General features: G+C 31.3%; 1 long non-coding RNA gene across 1 annotated transcript in view; it reads right to left on the minus strand.

The window, feature by feature from the left end:
• Positions 1-20,757, minus strand: part of LOC135954668 (uncharacterized) — a 171,143-nt gene extending 150,386 nt beyond the window's left edge. The window contains exon 1 of the long non-coding RNA XR_010576267.1: positions 20,620-20,757. This is a non-coding gene — a long non-coding RNA (uncharacterized LOC135954668). The remainder of the gene's footprint in view (positions 1-20,619) is intronic.
• Between the last annotated feature and the right edge of the window lie 1,602 nt (positions 20,758-22,359).

Here is a 22,359-nt window from a genome sequence, read left to right on the forward strand (position 1 = left end):
TTTTAACGAAGACTTCATTCTTAAAATTGAATAATTTGTTCTAGGCGGGAATTCCCGGGATCCCGGAAAATTACAAAATCAATACCGATTTCCTGGGAAATGAAAAAGTGCGGTAAAAGAAAAACTCATTACAATTAAATGCATTATGTCCATTCGGTACATTCGTGAAGCCGATTTTCGGATTTTCCCATACAAAAATATTTCACAATTTTGAACATTTAAAAATTCGAAATGTAAGCACCTCTTAACGGGTAAATATATATCTATACATCACAGGAACTGATAAAGCCAGAAGCAAAAATTAAAGTTAATCTGTATTTACGCAAAAAAAAGTGGACTGGTGTGTTGTAGTTTTTTTGTACTTTTAAAGGGCTAAAACCGGCGAAATCCGAGTTTGTTAATTTTTTGTATTCCAAAATTTAAAAAAAAAAATTCAAATGGATATTGGCACTTTTGTGAAATTTTATCATATAAGGGATCAAATTGATCCCTGTTATTGGTACTTTTTTATACCCTTCACCATGAGTGGCAATGGTATAAATAAGTTTGTCATTTCGTTTGTAATTTCAACATTTTTCATTTGCGAGCCAACAAAGTATAGATATTCTGGATTGTTATAGATAGCGAAGTCGATATATGTTGAAATCAACTTTTCGTAGCCCCCAAATATCTTACATACATGATTCATACATCAATAACGACAAAATCGGCCCACAAATGTCTGAGAAATAAGGAAAAAAACCGGGACAACCTCGATTTTTGACCTATTTTTGATCTATATCTGGATTACTACATCACTAATATAGACAATATGGATATCTAATGATAGATACACAATTTTTTTCTGTATTTTTGTTATATCTTTTGTTGTTCTCATCCAAAAGCAAAATTTAACTTTTTTAATGAGAGACAACTTAACGGTACTTTTTGAAAAAAAAAATTTTTTTCTTATTCTTGTTGTTTGCCTTAATTATGCGATCAAATGTTCTTGGTGCTATTTTAAGTGGAAGATTCGTATAAACGCAGAAGTGAAATTTGTTTTTAAAAAAGTTACCAAAAATAAAATATTATCAATTTTAGTTTTTTCTTCAACCAAAGGTACGTTTCTAATAGTAACATCTCAATTTACTGCAACTTTTTCTATTTGAATCAATAAATTTCATCACTTTTTAAGATGCCCAAGGGAAGTTTTTTGTCAAGAAAAGATTCAATTAAATTCAAATTAAAATCGAACGTTCGGAAAGTGTGGTGCGAAATTTCTTGAAGAAAGCTGAAAATGATGGTGTTCGCAAACCTACAAAGGGAAATACAAAACTAACGAGAAGACAACTTAATCTAATAAAACAAGAAGCAACCCACAACAAATTGAATTCCGCACAAATAAAGAATAAACTGAATCTTCCAGTGACTTCCAAACACATTGAACTGTTGGAAGATGCTCTTCTCTCAATTATGGATGAAAAAATGGATGAAGATTGCATATTCCAACAAGATAATGCTGCAATCCATGTTTCTAAGCAATCGAAATCTTGGTTTAATGAACATAGCATTCCTCTGTTGGACTGGCCGGCTTGTAGTCTGGACTTAAACCCAATGGAGAACTTGTGGGGATACATGGCCCGTAAAGTTTATGCAAATAATGCCCAGAATTAAAGCATAATGACTGTGACAGAGTTGAAACTAAGAATTAAACAAGTTTGGGAGGAAATTGATTACGATCTGCTTACAAATTAGTGGAATCAATGCCAGACCGTATTTTTGAAACAATCCATAACAAAGGATCATCCACACATTATTAATAATGCTACAGTGGCCCATAAATTAAAGTGCGTAAATGTCTGTTAATCTCGAAAATTAAGTAAAAAAAAAATAAAGTACATTTGATTTTTTTTTGTAAACAATATTTTAAGTGAAGTCTTAACTAATTTAATAAACAAATTTGTTAAAAATGTTGAGCAGAAAGAGAAACTATCGTCGCATTTAATCGAAGCTACAATCAACAGCGGCAAATGTAAAGGGGAGATGTGCTAATATCCTGAATTCCAATGATATCAACTGATTTACCATTCCAAATTCCAGATTCTACTGCGTTTGGCTTTCGCCATAACCATCAACAAGGCTCAAGGCCAATCGCAAAGTGTTGATGGTTTGAACTTAGAAAAATTACTGTTTGAATGTTTGAGTTAGAAAGTCATTTAGAAAATGTTAGAGAAAGTATGGAGATTTGCGGTGCCACTGATTTAATGTTGAACTCTTTTTTAAGGATCCCATCCAAAACAACTCGTGTAATATTCTGCTTAAAGCTCGAGCAAAAAAGCAATTAGTTTTAATTAGACACAATCAACCGAACGTCTTGGAAATATCGACAAAATAGTGACTGAAACGACACTATATTTCCAATAGGAAGGCTAGCAAATCTCACGTATTTCTTCTGTTTCGCGATAATTTTTAGGTTTATCAGCCTTTCCATTTGAGGAATTAGCGTTACTCGGCTTATTACAAAGAACTAATGGGTACTAATGGACAATCTAGCACTACAAAGAACACTACTTCAAGCCCAGAGCTGGCATGGCATCTTGCCCAGAAAACTTATTAATGTGTAGATCCACGAATGCCATTTAAACGGAACGAACTCGAATGAATATATTTGGCATAGTTTCTAATAATTGTTTGATCTCGGCAAGAGGTTGATCGCTTTCCAGCAGGTTAGAATTATTTGCAAATAATTCAGCCAAAAGGTTTGTTTTATCAACCACGTCAGTGGGTGTTTGATCATCCGTTTAGAATGTCGGAATTGAGTAACCTAAAGCATTTACTGCCTCGGTGAACAGTAATAACTTTAGGACAAAGACATTTACTACTTTGACATACTAATACCTTGACTTTTTGCATAACAAATGTGTTTCTGCTTCTTAATTATTATGCCAAATTCTGAATGCATCATGTCTGGATGTGATTTAAATTTTTCACATCTGATTAATTCAAGATCTTTGTCTAGATCTAATAGAAAATTTCTTTAAAGGAGAAATAGTTTTATTCCCAGCATGACTCCAACCATTTTCGTAACAAAGTTTCCAATTGAAATGCCCAAGGAAAATGGTTGTGATCAATTGAGTCTGAGGAATTGCGAAACCAAATGTTTTTACAGAATATAGATCTCTTCTAGTAGATAGAATCGGATCGAGAACAAAAATTTGGCATCATTTTTAATTTTTCCACTTTGGAGCTTAGAGGATCCAGCTGTCCTTGGTAATTAAAGTCCTATCTGCTTAGAAGTTACAGATTTATTTTAATTTTTTCCGTTTCTCCACTGTGTGCTAGATATCATTATCTTTTATTGTATGAAAAATTACAATCACGAAGTGTGAACAATATTCTTTTCTAATATTAAAATCTCCACAAGTTATTCCATTTAATTTTACATACATATTTGTTTTAACAATTCACCATCAAAGTTGCACATGAAACTAGCAAAAACAATTTATGTATTTCTAAATTTACACTTAATTTTACTCATATAATTGCTGTGAATGTTATGTCATCCTGGTTTTCATGCTATCAAGTATTAGAAAAAATAATAATGAAAATAGTTTATAATTTTCATTAAAATTTTAATAAAAAAGTTTCAACAACTTTGTTAAGTTTTTACTCATAAAGAGTTTGTTTGTTTGTTTCCTAACTAAATACTTTGCGTTTTAGTTTTGTTTTTTTACATTTTACATAAAATTAAAAAAAAATCTAAATTTTATGAAGAGAAAATGATGTCGAAAAGTTTTTGATTTGTGTTGTTTTTATTGTTTATTCTGCTGCTGCTGCTTACTGTTCTTCCTTTATAACCAACCATTGACAATGAAACATTTTAAAGGATTCGGAGAAAATTTTAATTTCAACATTTTAGTTGTCTGATTTTTGCATAAATAATTTGCACGAAAGTGGATGTTCATAAAAAATGAGTAATTATTTTTTAATGATCTGATTGATGTTTTTTAGAGGAATTGCTGTTGATGGTTAAATAAAACAATTAACAAAATTGTTTGTCATCTCTCTTAAATATTTAGTTTTGTTAAACTAGGAAAAATGGTTGTTTTTGATAAAAAAAAACCCATGTCCCAGAAGTTCTGGATAACTGTTCTGATCTAGTGATTTTACCTACACTGAGGGAAAAACGACGTTGCAAAATCGACAACGGTTGGTGTCATTTTGACACCATACGGTGTCACTTTTTTTCGACACCGTACGTTACAATTTGTAAACAAACGGTTTCGAATCGACAACGCAATGTTGTTAAATTATTCGCGACGCATTTCAACATAAGTTGCTTTTTATAAGTGTGTTTTAATTTTATTTACATTAAAAAATTTAAAATAAATAAATGTTTTAAGAACCAAAATATAAAAGAAAGTGTAATTGTGTTTGATTGCTAATTTGTGTTGATGCAGATGAAGATCCAGGCAGTGAAGTCAGTGGAGATCTAGGCAGAGAAGACCACCAAATCCAGTGACGACACAACTCCAAATGGAAATTTATAGTTTTTATATTTATGTTTTATATGTATTGCATTAAAAAAATAAAGAAATTGTTATTTATATTAATTACCAAAAAAATAGAAAGGAAAAATTGTCAGGTGTCAAATCGTAAACAAACGGTATCAAGTCGATAATTTTTGGTGTCAAATTGACAACGGTCTGGTGTCAAATCGTACACAAACGGTGACAAATTGTCAACGGTCTGTTATAAAATCGTACACGAACGTTGTCAAATCGACAACGGATGGTGTCAAATCGGCTACGGAATGGTGTAATTTTTTCGTTGTCAAATTGACACCGTTCGTTTACAATTTGTACACATACGGGGTTGATACACTATTGACACCGAATGGTGTCAAATTGTACACGAATGTGTTCACTTTTTCGCTGTGTGTATCATTAGAGTCACTTCTAAGTTGTTACAGAATTATCGGTGTGACTAGTTATTTTCACATGAGCGTGTCCTTTACTCTCTAATAGATTATTTCTGAAGTCTAAAATATCTACTTTCTGAAGTGCGATTTGTTGCAGTTGTTTTCGTGTCTTCCCACGTAGGATTGCATTGTCCTAGTTCTTGGAGTATCGAGCATCTCCATGTATTCTTTGGCCGACCACGGCTTCTAAAGCCTGGAAGGTTCCATTTTATCACCATCCTATACCGTCTGGATTCTTTCTGATAGTATGGCCAATGCACCTCCATTTCCTACGATTCATTTGTGTTGGTGATGTTGTTAGGTCAGAATATTCTGCATATGTTTGTGATACACTTGTTTATGAATACCTGCAGGAGCAGGAGTGATAGGAGACATCATTGTTTAACTCCTTGTTATTTTCCCGTGAAGAACAGATAGTTCTGCATCCTCGTACATAGTTAGCTTTGCTGATTCGAGTTATTTTCTGGGGTACTCCTTTTCCTCTCAATGCTTTCGATATGGCTTTCCGTCTGATGGTATCGAAGCTTTCTTGAAATCTACAGGAGAGTACGCCATTCTTGGGATTGTCCTATTATAATGTGTAGAGAGTTGGCCTGGTCTACGCTGCTCCTGCTTGGCTGGAAACGTGCCTGTTAATCTCGTAGATTGTTCTCCATTTGAATCCATTCCTGTATTATGACTGCTAGTATATTGTATAAAGAGTAATTCATCTCCAGTAGTTGCAATCCTTCAAGTCGACACTTTTCGGTAACGATGATGCCATTCTTTCAAGTTGCAGGTAGTCTTTCTTCCTCCCAGATTGATGTTATGTGCGATCGTAGAAGTTAGTTCAGATGTGATTCCGATGTCAACCCAAATAATTTCTTATAATGGGGAAGCTGCTTCATATTCTTAGGATATTTTCTGCAGGACTATTGTTTACAATTTCATTGTCCTCAGTAGTTGCATCTGTGGCGATGTTACTAATTTCTTCGAAATCAAGGCGAATTTATATACAAATACGAGCGAATTCATGCATTTTTTATATGGAGTTTGACATTCGAAACAATGAGAGAGTGGTTTTGAATGTCAATTTCCATATATAAAAAATTAATGAATTCGCTCGTATTTTCCTGAATTCGCCACCGACACCACCTTGTATATAAATTCGCCTTGTTCGAAATGTTCTATCCATATTTGTGTCTGTACATCATTGTTTGTTAATAGTGCACCATTGCGATCAGCGACTGGTTGGTTCCGGTTCCTGTTACACTTCCGTTTGGTGAGACAGTTTATCGTATGGTGTAGTTTTCTCATATTGTTCTGGCTTCCCACTTCCTCTGCCGACATTGCAAGTCGTTCTAGGAACTTTCTCTTGTCTCTTCTTGCTGCTCTCTTTACTTGAGTTCCCTTTTTTGAGAAACCAGGTTCCAAGTGTCGCGACATGTCGTCTGATATTCATGCTCTTCTTTGTGGTTGCGCTATACCCAATGTTTCTTTTTCTACTCGGTTATATATAACATGTTCTTAGCTATTATCGTTATTCTGGAGTTGTTGTAGGCAGAGCCATTTTCATCTTGTGTACCTGGTTGTTCTTCTTTGCCATTTCAGTTTTATCTTGATTTCGGCTGTGATGGTCTCATGATTACTACCGATATCAACATCTCTTCTGTTTCTGACATCCATTAAGAAGCTTCTCCATCTTCTGCTCACACATATATAATCAATTTCATTGCGTGAGTTGCTCATGTGTATTATGATATCTCCTCTTCGAATCTCATTGAGCGTAGTTGTAAGTTGTTCATAGAATTCATCCTTCTTACTCTGCTCTTGAAGGGAGTCATTATTCGGTCTGATGTAGGCTTCCATGTTTGGAGGGAGTTTCTCCATCTTCATTTCCACTGTTGATTACACTATTAACATTTACAGTGATTATGGGGTCGCAAATGAAAAATGTGGAAATTACAAACGGAATGACACACTTATACAAGGTGGCGCAAAAGTAATCCTCCTATCAGAAAATGCTATAAATTTTGCGATTGGCCCCTAATGTCAGTTCTGTTTTGACATTTGTGTAGTGAACACATGCGAAATACACGTTAATAAACAATGTTACGCTACACTGCTCCAGAACGCGGAATATTGCTGACTATTTATTTGACCTTAATCAAATAATTAAAATAAGATGATTTTTCATCAAAAATAATCATGAGTGATGAGGCCCATTTCCATCTTAGCGGGTACGTAAATAAGCAAAATTTACGCTTCTGGGGCACTGAAAATCCGCGTGTAACCCACGAAGTGCTGTTTTCGCTGGAGGAGTCATCGGACCTTTTTTCTTCGAAGACGTCGCGGGCCAAACGGTTACTGTGAATGGTGAGCGCTACAGAGCAATGATCAACGAGTTCTTTTTGCCGCAACTTGATGAATTGGGATGTGGTTCCAACAGGACGGTGCAACGGCACACACTGCACGTGCGACAACCGATATGCTGAAGGATGCATTTCCCGGGCGCCTAATCTCACGTTTTGGCGATTTGCACTGGCCAGCAAGATCGCCTGATTTGACCGCTCCAGACTTCTTTTTGTGGGGCTTTTTGAAGTCGCGGGTTTATGTCAACAAGCCTCAGACTCTTGCAGCTCTTAAAGTCAATATCCATCAAGAATGTGAGGACCTATCGCCGGAAGTTTTGGCCAAAGTGATGGAAAATGCCATAAAAAGGGCTCAAATGGCGGTGGGTATTTACATGACATCATATTCTCCTCATGATGTAAAAAAAATTAAAAGACCAAATAAAAATAATCCACAAGAACAATCAAAGTTTTTCATTTTTTTTTTAATTACAGCCAAAAAACATCGGAAGTTTACTTTTGCGCCACCTTGTATATACCCTTACCACTCATAGTTAAGGTTATAATAATTTAGTTTAATTGCCAATAACTTTCGGTTAATTTATAATGATTTCTAGAAACTAATCTTTTAGTAAAGTCATTAATTCAAGCAATTTTGTCATTTAAAAAACCATTACAAAAAAAAAAAAATTTATTTTAAGTTTTTCTAAACTGAAACTCAAATATGCCAATCATTAATAACACATTATTTTTTGTGCTATTTTTTTATCACAGGGGACTAATTTTAAGTGGCAAAGAATAAAATAAAATATTTAGCGATTTTTCTATGAGAGACTTGACTGAAAGAAAAACTCATGGTTTTATTTTATGCATATTTATATATGGATATTAGGGTGGCCCTTATTTTACGCATCTTAGATTAGCGATGCTGCTGTGAAGATTCTCAAATTGTTCGCTGTCATCCAAAAACATTGTACAGAAAATTTTAGCAAAATCGAATAACGTTGCACATTCTAATTGAAGTTTCGACGTTTGGGTCAAAGTATTTAAAAAAAAAATGTGTTAAAAGGCCAAAAGAAATCCAGCAATTCCAAAAAAAATTGAAGCGAAAATCCCAAAAATGGTAATTTTGTACATTTTTGCCCATAGCGACCACATTTCCTTTGGGGCTGGCAAAATATTTTAGGGAACACATCAAGGTTTCCAAAGTTGCTTTCCGTTTTATGATCCCAGCTTTGGGATTTTACAAAATTTTATAAAAAATAGGTTAAATTCCGAAGGGCATAGTTGCGGCATATTCGAAAAATACAAAAATGTTCTTCGATAAGATAACTTACTTAAACAAAGGTAAATTCTCAGTGAGTTGTTAGGTTTTCCCTAATTTATTTGACACGTCAAAAACATAAGGTAGACATGTTATATATCAATGGATAGAGGATTTTGTCTACTTTTCAAAAATATATATAACTTTTGACAATTAAAAAATTCATCGAATACTTTTTTGAAAAATATGACAATAAATGCTTTTTATTGAATTTTGCATAGATACAAATTTTTCAAATTGAAATAAAATTTTTATTTATGAATATTTTTTAATGAAATTTCACAGTTATGTAGATTTTTGTATTCAAAATGGAAAAATAAAAACAAATTTTGAAATTTGTTATCAAGTATCCCGCAATTCCCAAAAAAATCTTGAAAAATCCCAAAAATGGGATTTTTTCGTTTTTTGGCTATAATATCCATAGTAGGAGCGGGGTTATCGGAACCCTTTACAAGATAATTAAGAACTTATTGGGCCATCTAAAATAGGTTACTATATTTTGATATCGAGTATGCAATTTGAGAATTTTTGCCCTTGAATTTGAATTTTACATAAAAAATAGGCATTTTTTTAATGGACCTGCTCCCGTCGGTATCAAAAATTATAAATGTTTTTTTTCATTTAAAATATTTAGCGTAAAGTTAGCTTTACAAAAAGTATAAATTCTATAATGATCCTCTTAGAAAATTTTTAGATAACTTAAAAAGAATAAAAGTACTTTTTTCCCAAAAAAATTGCGAAAAATCGCCTTTTTTAATTTTTTTATATTGTAACTTTTTTAGCATGTAACTTTGGACTCAGTCATGATTTTTAAACACTTCTTTCTTTATTTGATATATAGATCTATTGTTAAGCCTATAAAAGAAAAATGGATAATCGGAGAATATTTGGAACCGTGGTCACCAAAAAACTGGTGTAAGGTGGGTAAAAATGTAAAAATTAAATATTCAAATGCGAATATCTCCTAAGCTATAAGAGATAATTGATAGCTACGACGAGGTGTTATGTAGTGCTCGACGAGGAGATTCTGTATGTGTAATTTTTGAAATCGGAACACAAACGAAGAAATAGGATCATTTTAAAAATTGAACATACCCGAGGTGTCCTACTTTGGGAACCCCTGATCCCGCTCCTGGTTGGGACATGATGTCCAAATTCAAAACTTAAACTCGACTACACTTCCTCTTTGCGCATGTGAAATTTCATTCAAATCGGCGTAAGGGTTTAGAAGTTACAGATTTATTTCCCTCTTTTTTTATTCTCATACCACTGTGCACCGTGTAATTTATGACAAAAAAAAATTTTGATGAAAAAAAAAATTCGGCTTAAAAAATATTTTTCCCGATTTTGACTCATTGTAGGTCCAACTTATTATAGCTTTATATACATCGTTGCAATGGACTTTAAAATATCTATCATTAGATATCCATATTGTCTATATTAATGACATAGTAATCCAGATATAGATCAAAAATAGGCCAAAAATCTAGGTTTTCCCGGAAGAATTCCCGATGTATGAATCATGTATGTAAGTTATTTAGGGGCTATGGAAAGTTGATTTCAACATGCAGACGGGCATGGCTATATCGACTTTGCTATCTATAACGATCCAGAATATATATACATTGTGGGGTCGCAAATGAAAAATGTAGAAATTACAAACAGAATGACAAACTTATATATACCCTTGCCACTCATGGCGATGGGTATAAAAATCGATTCCATTCTGCCCAAAAGCACATTTCTCTACAAACTGCATCAATTGATTTTTGAAATTGAGTGGTCTAAATATAGGGTTTTGATACCCTCTATTCCCGAAAATTTCGAAAAACTATTTGCAGATATTCCGGTTAGAATATTCCCGCATAGAAACAATAGTTCCCACTTTTTTTTAAATTTTTTTGAAAATTTTGCTACTCGAAACTTCATATAAAATATGCAGCATCTAAACGTTAATCGATTTTGCTTAAATTTTCAGCTTTAGGTTTTAATATGTTGGAGAACAATTTTAGATCTTGGGAGCATTTAAAATCCAATAAGTAGAAAATAGGGCTAACCTAATATACATACATATATATATATTTTTTAAAAGCAGCAACAAAATAATAGCTTTCCATTTTTTTTATTTTCATGAATTTCTTCATCAAACAGGCTTATTACAATTATTTATTTTTTCTATTTTTTTTAGGTATTTTTTTCAAATTTCCTTTTATTTTTTGGTTGTTTGTGTGCGGACTTTTGAAACACATACAATCTAACACATACACACACACGTGCTCACAATTTGACTTCCTTTTAAAGCCCATTATGGAAACCAAAATGCGCTATAAATCCTTTTTGCATACAGTTTTTCTTGTTTTTTGTTTTTGTCGTTGGTTTTGGTTCTTGAGTTTGTTTGAGTTGACAGAATGTGTGTGTGTGTTTATGTGTGAGTGAAAATGATGGCAGTTGGATTTTGTGGTGCCTTTGAGTAGTTGGAGCTGGTGGTGGGTGGCTTTTTTGCTATTGCCTTAGGAAATTTTAAATTTTAATCACGATAATGTGCGGTAGATAATACTACAATAAAACTATAGTTTACAAATATACACATACACTTATACAGACTTGAATGTATTTAGACTCTTTAGTCACATACAGTCACAATTTCCAGCATCTAACATGGCTTTCACACTTCAACAACAGCAGCAGCAGCAGTAGTCCTCTTTGTCTTTTCAACCATGTATAATTTTTTGTCCATATAGAAATATTTAACTTAACTCACCTACATACAGTAGGATGCCCCAGGAAACTTTGTCGATATTATTAACTAAAATCTGAGAAGTTTAGTCTCACCGAGAAAAACACATTCGTTTTGGCAACCGAATTTGTTTCCATTCGCATGAATCCATTAATCGAAAATCTGAAATAACACAATTTTTGTCATCCCATTTAATATTTTGTTGCCACAACAATAAAATTTTACCATTAAGCCTGAATCATTCGATTGACAACAAATATGGTTGGTACAACGAATCAGTTTTCTCTATGTTGTTTTAAGATAATGATTCTAATATTGGTAAGTTAGATTAAGTTATAAAAAGTACTTTTTCACGTTTTCCCACTTGGCTAAGTAACAATCAAAGCCGTAAACAAAATTACTTATCTGAATGCTTTAATTTTAGATGGGATTACCCTAACGTATATGTATGTGCACATAGAACAACACACTAATTTGTTTCCTGTGTATTGGATAAAATGAAGTAAAACTGAAAAAAACAAAAAATGTCGCGAATCTTATATACCCTTCACCAAATTATACTTAAAAATATTTTTTTGAAATATTATTATTTAAACAAAAATAAATTTTTTTTTATTGTTAAGTTTAAAAAAAAAAAATTCCAAATTGTTTTTTAATTTTTTTTAAAATTTGTTTTCCAATTTTTATTTTTAATTTAAAAAAAAAAATTTTTTGGAAAAAGAATTTATTACAAAAAAAAATCGGGTTAAATAATATTTTTCCCATCGTTGCAATGGACTTTGAAATATCTATCATTAGATATCCATATTGTCTATATTAATGACCAGATATAGATCAAAAACAAGTAAGAGAGCTATATTCGGCTGTGCCGAATCTTATATACCCTTCACCAAATTATACTTAAAAATATTTTTTTTTTAAATATTTTTATTTAAACAAAATCCCAAATTTTTTTTTAATGTTTTAAAATTTTTTTTTAATTTTTTTTATAAAAATTTTTTTCAAATTTTTTTTTTTTAAATTTCTTTAATTAATTTATTTGGAAAAAGAATTTATGACAAAAAAAAAATTTTGGATGAAAAAAAATTCGGGTTAAAAAATATTTGTTTCCGATTTTGACCCACTGTATGTCCAACTTACTATGGTCTTATATATGTCGTTGCAAAGGTCTTTGAAATATCTATCATTAGATATCCATATTATCTATATTAATGACTTAGTAATCCAGATATAGGTCAAAAATCGAGGTTGTCCTAGTTTTTTCCTTATATCTCAGCCATTTGCAGACCGATTTTCTCGATTTTTCGGAGATATTGATGTATGAATCGTGTATGTAAGTTATTTGGGGGCTTCGTAAAGTTGATTACAACACGCAGACGGACATGGCTATATCGGTTCCGCTATCTATAACGATCCAGAATATATATACTTTATGTGGTCGCAAATGAAAAATGTGTAAATTACAAACGAAATGACAAACTTATATATACCCTTGCCACTCATGGTGAAGGGTATAATAAGGCAAAAATCGAGGTTGTCCTGGTTTTTTCTTGGCCATTTGTGGGCCGATTTTGTCGATTTTAAATAGCAACCGAGCCGGAAGAATTCCCGATATATTGATATATGAATCATTTATGTAAGTTATTTGGGGGCTACGGAAAGTTGATTTCAACATACAGACTGACAGACGGACATGGCTATATCGACTTTGCTATTTATAACGATCCAGAATATATATACAAATGAAAAATGCAGAAATTGCAAACGGAATGACAAACTTATATATACGCTTGCTATTCATGGCGAAGGGTATAATAAATTTCTATAATGGTTTTGATAATTTGGTTAAAGTCCTTTCATTGCGTAGCCTCTATAAAATGGAAAATATATTAAAGTTCTTCTGTCGACTGGTAACATTTTTAAATTATGTGATTTTTTGACCATCCAGACATACAAAATCGTATTTCCAGTTCTCTCAGCTTCAGTTCGTATTATACCCAATTTTTTTTTTATTAATTCTTCATTTACATAACCGAGTCTTTATTATACCCAATTTTTTATTTTAGTTTTTTATTAATTCTTTATTACATAACCTTATATGGTTAATAAAAGCTACTAACTATATATAAAAACTTTTGATAAATCCTGCTACTTTTTGAAATTGCTGCTTGAGTAGCTCCTAATGATTTTGCAAGCTCTTGTTGAGTTTTTCAACAATCTTCATGGAGTATTGCCTTAAATTCTTGATCTTAAAACATTTTTTGCTGGCCTGGGCGATCTTTGTTTTCCGTGTCAAAATCACCACTTCTGAACTGCACAAACCATCTACAGAAGAAAGGCCAAATTGTCCTCTTTAACCCCATATATACTTATTGACCTGTCAGTAGAACACTTTTTTCATTTGAATGAAATTACTTACTTACTGTTCATATGACTGGCACAAAGTACATGTCGCAATTTTGAAGATATTCCCATAAAATTTGGTACATACATTTTTCCGACTCAAGATCGAAGCGTATTGAAACTGTCTGACATCGGTCCATTATTTCAGCTAGCACCCATACAAATGTTGTACCGAAATAGGTCTTTATCGGTCCTAAATGGTTAATTTATAAAGTTATCTACACAAAATTTCTCTCCAAAAAATTTGTATATATACAGAAATCAAGTGAACTAATTTTATGACGATCGGTCCATTGAAATGACATCAGCGCATTGAAATATATACTCAGAAATTTGACCTTTAACCTTTTGGAAATAAACAAATTTATTTATATATTTGCCTTTAAAATGCACAGAGAAAACAGATTCGTGATAGCAACCGAATTTGTTGCCAATCGAATGATTCTGTCTTAGTGACCGAATTTTACAGTTGTGGCTACAATATATTGGAAGGGTTAACTAAAGTTTGGTTGCCTCAACTGAAATTCTTCTTTATCAACTGACTTTGTGTTGTTAGAACTGATAAATTCTATGTGTGCAACCGAATCATTCGATTGGCAACAAATTCGGTTGCTATCACGAATCTGTTTTCTCTGTGTGGAATCAAAAACAAGTTAGAACGGTATATTCGGCTTTGCCGAATCTTAAATTTCCCTTCACCTACTACATACATATTGTTTAGGTTAATATATATGGGAGCTATAACCAATTATAGGCCGATCATCATAGAATTAGGTATAGCGATTTTGGTATATATGGGGATTATTTATGACGAATTTCAACTTAATAGCGATATTTATAAGATATTTATGCTAATTTAAGTGATTTTCGGAAGTGAACTTTATATGGGGGCTACGGTCAAATATGGGCCGATCCACAAAAAATTTAGTGTTGTGATTTCTTTTAGCACGAAACTTATTTTTGCTGAATTTTGTCTGGATACTGCAGTTCTGAAGGCATTTATAGACCATATAACCATATTTCGGGAAGAAATTTGTATGGGGGCTAGGAGAAATCATGAACCGATTCTCATAATTTTCACCAGAGTTAGTCCATTTATTATAAAAATGACGTGTGTAAAGTTTTATGGTATTATCTGCAATATATTTACACAAATAACCAAAAGTATGTAAAAATTGTCAATTTTTTTTAGGTTGTCTCACATTTTGGTTCATAGGTCTGGTTCTACTGAACCGATTTGGCTGATTTTCAATGCCAAACTACTTAGTACAACAATAAAAATATTTTTTGCAAGTCTACCAATTTTGTTTGCGTATTTTGGACGTGAGCGTGTTTTACACAGACACGCAGACGGACAGACGGACGGACATGGCTCAATCGACTTAGAATTACATAAGGATCAAGAAAATATTTACTTTGTTGGGTCTCAGATGAATATTTCTCAATGTTACACACAGAATGACAAACTTATATATACCCTCATTCACCACTTGTGGTGGTGGAGGGTATAATTATATTGGACTTTGAGTAGCTTCAATGTTATGGGTATGTATATAATTTTAGACAATTTTAACAAATTTTTCAATTTTCAAATCGCGATATTTTTGAAATGGAAAGGTTCTCCGATGAAAAAGTCATAGATTTGAGGAACCCTTTGGAACCGTAAAATGTGTGGTAAAATCCATTAAAATCGAAGATGTCAAATCCGAAAATAGAAGTTTTCTGCCCGTTTTGATATGGTTCTCCCAATAATAAATATATTAACAAATCAAAATAATACATAATAGAAATTTAAAACGATATAATATGACAAAAAATTCACTGAGGGGGCGCTTTAGTTATGGCCGATACTGTATTTATTTCCATTTTTTCTGTTCCCCCGCTATGCCCCGTCAGGAATGAAAAAAAACTTTACCTTGGCTTAAATAAATAATAAATTAAGTAAATTCCAGATTAAAATGTGAAAATAAAAGAACTTTTACTAGTACAAAAGGAAAAGCATTTAAATAATTATATATCATCGAAAAACTATTACAAGTACAAATAAATCTAAAATAACTTCATTGAAAAAATCCTCGAAACATAAACAATTCCAAATCATTAAATACCAACATGATGATATTTCTTTTCTACAACACCGTTTGAAAATAAATCTAAAGTAAAGAAATTCCAAGTTAACATATACAAAATATAAAAACAAAGAAAAGGAATAAAAATTGGGAAAAATATTATGGGAAACAGGAAAACAAGGATAACATGTGCTTTTTGAGAGAGAGAGAGAAACCAGACCTGACAGAAAAAAGATTGAATGAATCAAAAGAAAATAATTTCTCTTTTTTTCAACTACAAACAATTTAAAGGAAAAGCACACAATCAAAAAGAGAGAAAAATCAAGCTATTCGTAAATAGACAAAGAGAGGGAATACAGAAAAGGCAAATAAAAACAACAACAAAATAAAGTATTAAACAGGATAACGAACGAAAATAAACAACAAACATAACAACAACTAGGATTTAAGAAAAATCAAGAAAGAGAGTACCTTTCGGAATGAATTTAAAATAGTGACAATGTTTTTCTTCAAGAGAGTGCTAGTGATAATAATATTATTGTTGTTGTGTAGTTAGTTGAGCTGATAATAAATCTAATGAGAATTGTAAGTGCCAAAAGACTGAAAACTGTAAATATAACGCTACTGATGCTGCCGCGTTCGATTGACGCTGCTGCTGCAGATACTGTTTGGAATACAGCCAAACACGAAAAGTGTAAAAAAGGAAGAAGTTGGTTGGGTGTAGAAACAAAAAAAGAAAATTCAAATACATACACATGTATAGAAATAAACAACAAATTTATGTTTTGTTTGTATAGTGTTTTCTTTTTTCTTCTTATTTTTCTTACACTTTCTTCCCCTTCTTTTTTCGTTGTATTTTTTTTAAGCGAGAAAAAAAAACATTAGCCCACAGAAGCTTTAAGATGAAAATCGGCCATTATCTTTCTGTTTCGTTTTATTTTTTTGCAAAACAATTTTCTAAAACAGCTGAATTTATTACAGTTTTTATGGACATACAACAAAAAGTGTGAAGCATAAAAAAAGTGTATTAAAAGGTCCTTTTTGAAGTTACACAAAAATAAATAAATATAATACAAATGTAAAATAAAAGAAATAGAATAAAATTCTACAAAAGGAATTGAATAACAAAAACATAAATTTATACAAAACAACAACAGAAATTCTTGTTCAGAAACAAGAAAAACAAAAAAGAAGAGAGTAGAACAACACACGCCCTTTTTGTTTAAGATTATTTCAAATAATATTGTGATTATTTTGTTTAAGTGAGAGGTGATTTATTTCGAAAATTAAACATTAATCATAAATCAGTTTTTTAATTATTTTCAAATATTTAAAAATAATGAAATTTCAATAACAAAGAGTGGGCGAGGTTACAAAACCCCAAAGTGGAGCACCTCTAGTCTTATATTTCCACTGGTTAAAATAATGGCTTAAAAATAACTAACTCCAAGCTGGACTTGATATGTCAAAATCATTAATCCTTCAAAAACCTAAAAAAAAAGTTGTCGAATAAATTGAAAACAGCCATCAGAAACTAATTTGCAAATTATGTTTAGAAACCAGGTGCAAAAAGTTGAAGAGTGCCTCAGGGAATTGTTGTCGGTTTAGGCGTAAAAACAATAATTATGATACGATTTTATTGAAAAACTAATAAAAAATATTTCGAATAGATCGGGCTACTAAAAGTTGGTAAAACTTTGATTAAAAAAAATTACAGTCAACATTTCACGTGCTATTACATTAACTTTAAATGAATATTTTCAGTATTGAAAAAAAATCTTGTCATCCAATTTCATATCATTGAATTATGTTGTAATATATAATAGCTTGCTCGAGATTAGCGACGAAAACTAAAAGTCAGCCGATTTTCAAATACATCAATTGTTTGCACACGAATTGATAGGTCATCTGGCGTATGTTTTAACTCCTAATAGCTTCTGTTTATTCCCAAACATTAAGTGATTACGCGATGAACATTCGATTTCAATTCAGCTCATGTTGACAGAAATTTTAATAGAATATTTTTAGGCTCATTGATATCACCTTTGCACAGTGGTTTAAAAACCTTTTTTTTAATAATTCGGTATCTCGGGAACTATTGGAGATATTGTTACGAAATTTCACAAGTTTGTAGGTTAGATGTTTTCGAGTTGACTTATAGTCAACTTATAGTCAAGATAATGGGGGTCAGTATATGGCCCCTCAAAGTTAGTCACCTCCGGTCTCAAATAAAAAATATAAATACTGCTTTATTTTTTAATTTTGCTCGATCTTTTTTTTTTGTTTTTTTAGATATGGCTACAGAGGATCGATTTTTTTAAATATCAACTATATTGGCGATAGAATTCTAAATAAAATAAAACAAACTTGCCGTATTTTTTACGTTTCTTCCCAAATCTTTCTTTTGTATAAAAAAATTTTCTTCGGGAATATATATCAATACAAATTGATTGATCCGGAAAGAAAACTTAATGCAAAAGACTGTATAGTAAAATTTGGCTCAGTTAAACGGACATAACACCCAAAGACATATAGGGTTATATTTGTACAACCCTATATGTTTTGTAAATACTTACAAAGTTTTTTTATTATCACTAGGTAAATAACGCGACAGTATAATTTCGTTTTAAGAATTTCAGTATTAGAAAATAAAAAATTTCAAAAATTATAATGCTACTGTTTTAAGGCCATTTGGATCTACATCAGTTCCAAATTTGGTTGTGATATCTTAACGTTGAAATTTAAAAAAAAAAAATTAAAAAAAAGAATTTATGACAAAAAAAATTATTTTGATGAAAATAAAAATTCGGGTTAAAAAATAGGGAACAAAATATTTTTCCCCATTTTTACCCATTATTGGTCCAACTTATAGGGCCTTATATACATCGTTGCAATGGACTATGAAATATCTATCATTAGATATCTATATTGTCTATATTAATGACTTAGTTATCCAGGTATATGTAGATCAAAAGTCGAGGTTTTCCCGGTTTTTTCCTAATATCTCAGCCATTTATTGTCCGATTTTGTCGATTTTAAATAACAACCAAGCCGGAAGAATTCCCGATATATTGATGTATGAATCATGTATGTAAGTTATTTGGGGGCTTTGGAAAGTTAGGAAAGGCAGCCAGCCAGCCAGACGGATGGACGGACATCGTTTAATCGACTCATAAAGTGATTTTGAGCCTATCGCTATACTTCAAGATGGATGTTAGACTAATATTTTTGGGCGTTACAAACATCTGCACAAACGCATAATACCCTCCCCACTATGGTGGTGTAGGGTATAAAGACAATAAAAATTCTCCAATTACTGCTCAGAACTAGTTCCAAGCAAGATATATTTAACCAGGTGGCAGCGTAACGCCAGCTGACTATTTTTTGCTCTACTCATATTTTGCCTTGTGAAATGTCAAAAACTTGTTTACAAAAATTTTTAAATTTGTTATAAGATTAAAAAGATTATTTTTTATTTAAAAAAGTGTGTATTTGTCACCGCTTTATGTGCATAAAATATTTAAAAGTGTTAAAAAAAAACTATTTCATTTATAAAAGTGCGTTTTTGTAAATTTTTTTTGACAGTTTGCACGGTTTTACACAAACAAAAATTACTATTGTTCTTGTATTGTTGTAGTTATGCTGCCACATTGTTAATACATTCCGGTTCCAAGAGTCACAAGTTCAAAAAAAATCAGCTTCTCTAGAATTAATTCCGTAGGTGACAATTTCGATCAAAAGTCATTGATAAAATAACTGGTTCCATAACCGTTCTAAAGCAAAAACTTGCAATACCAAGTAATGAGTTAAACTCGTCTTCTGATTATTCTTTTAACAAGATAATTTTAAATAAGTCTGTACTACTAAAAAAGGAATAGTCGGGTTAGATACTATATTAAAATATTTAAAACTAGTTGGCCGCTCCCGGTAGCATTTACTAATGTTAGTTCTTCAAGTTTCTCCAACCCACATACACCTGCCTGTTCTTATTTATTTGCAAATAAAATATCTAAATTTGTACTGCATACTTTAGGGAGCTTTTTTATTACAGTTGACTGGACTCACAAAAAAAAGAATTTCCGAGTTTTAATTTTTAAATTTTTTTTCTTTACAAACCATCTCCTGAAAATTTCGAATCGAATAAAAAATAAAATAAGCCAAATCGCTCCAGCCGTTCTCACGTGATGATATTGCATACATGAACCATTTAATTTTTATAGATATAGACTAGCTGTCCCGACAAACGTTGTCCTGCCATAGCTCACACAAAGTTTGAAGACTCCCACTATAATAGTACTCCAGATATGCAATAATAAATTTTTACTTTGTATGGGAAGTGCCATGCCCATTGTTCCTATATAGATCAATTGTGCATATAAACCATCCAGGGACCCACTCAAATACACACAAAAAATTTCATCGAAATCTGCCCAGCCGTTAAGGAGGAGTTCAGTTACTAACACACGTACAGAAGAATTATATATATAAAGAAGATAGATAAAAAGGTCACAGATCGGTTACGTGCCTTTGAAAATCTATAGCGTATTGTAAGCATGAGCATAATGTTAATATGTTTGTAAATAAATACTTCTAGGTAATGCAGCCAATATGTAGTAATCATTACAAACTTGTTAAGCGGTAATGGCAATGGCATGTCAAGATTTTATAATAAATTTAGAATCATCATATCTGGTTAACTTATAAACTTCAGAATTAATTATTGAAAATTTTTAAAAAATCTCTAAAAGTTTATAGTTTATAAAAAAAAATTAACAAAATTCCAATTCAAAACTCACCTTAATTAGTCATTATTTTGTTGAATTGTTGTATCAAAATGATGTTATTGTTACTGCTTCTTGTTGCAGTTGTTTTAGTTGAATAGAAGAAGAAAATTGAACACTTGATATTTCAGCTTTTTTTATATTTTTATGCAATGAATTTTTATTTATTATTTTTAAATTTCTTTCTTTTTTTTTGTTTTGTTTCAAAATTTGATTTATTTTTAAATTTTTTAACTTTTATAATTTCTTGAATTATTTTAATTTGTAATTAATAACTATTCATAAAAAATTTTAATATTTTTTTTTTAAATTTATTTTAATTAATTAAAAGAACACAACGCTTTCATATTCAAACACTGGCCACTTTAAACAATGTTTTTTTTTTGGGTATTTTTTTAAGATTTTTTTTTTTGTAAGTTTTTTGCCGTTAAATGTTTTTTGTTTAAGTTTGTTTTATTTAAAAAATTCTATCAATTTTAAAAAAACCCTGTAAAAAAAGATAAAAATAATATTAAAAAATATTTTTATTTAAAATTTGTTTATTTCTTTTCTTGTTATTATTATTATAATTATTTTTATGTTTTTCTTGTTTTTATAATTTATGACATGCTAACACCTCGCTTGTAAATATTCAACTAAATTGAAATTTATTTCAGCATTAACATTCTTAATATTTGCATTCATCTGGGAGTTTAAACAAAAAATTAAATAAAAGATAGAAAGATATAATAAATAATAAAGAAAACTAAATTGAATTGATTACAGTGACTTTATATTGTGTATAATCTAGTAACTAAGTAAGTAAGTGAGCGATAGTGTGAGCACAAGTGACGACCTATCACACATCTTAACACCAATCGAGCCGAGCCGTCACAAACATACAGTCACTCTCTTGCACCCCAGCACTTTTTGATGTTGGTTTTATTTGTTATTGCAAAGTAGCAGTACAAGTCACTCAACCACACAAACACACACTCAGTAGTAGTTACTATTGCGAGGGATATCTGAAAAGTTATATCAATGTCTAAACAAATTACTTTTAAACGATTTTCCTATTATTATATAACATTTGCCTCAAATCACTCCACATTGATCGATGTCGCTCGTTCTGTTCTCATAAAGAAAATATGATGAGAGTCATTGTCACTCTTATGTGGTGAAATGTCAGCACGAAACACGAAAATATTTAAGGTCTTCAAAACTAACTGATTCAAGGAACACACAGTTAGTTATTACTAGAGAAGAGCGATCACGTGATTTTTAAAGAACGTCGATCTCCGTGAACATGATCAATAACGTTTTTTAACGTTTATTTATTTATCGAATCTGCCTTACTTAGGCCTGACAATAAGTAATATATAAAAGAGTAACGTTACTGACTGACTGATTCATCATCCCACAGCCCAAACGACTGAAGCTAGAATCATGAAATTTTAACTGTGGGTTCCTCCCTCCCCAAAATGATCCACTAAGAAGGGATTTTTGGAAATTCGAACGTTTATGGGATAAAAAAGGGTAAAAACGGGTAAATTCGGTAACCTTATATATTCAAATCTAATAAAGATACAAAAAAACTTAAAATGGCATGTTACTCCATTTAAAAAATAAGCTGACAGGTGTTTCGTACTTTTTCGAAATTCAAACCTTTTAAGGGATAAAACGGGTAAAAACTGTATTTTGGTACTTTTTTGGCACCCTATGTATCTTTAAAACCAATAAACATAGAAACAAATTTTAAACCGTTTTCTTTACTCA

The sequence above is a fragment of the Calliphora vicina genome, chromosome 1 (assembly GCF_958450345.1).
Source record: "Calliphora vicina chromosome 1, idCalVici1.1, whole genome shotgun sequence".
In the NCBI taxonomy this organism is placed as follows: Eukaryota; Metazoa; Arthropoda; class Insecta; order Diptera; family Calliphoridae; genus Calliphora; species Calliphora vicina.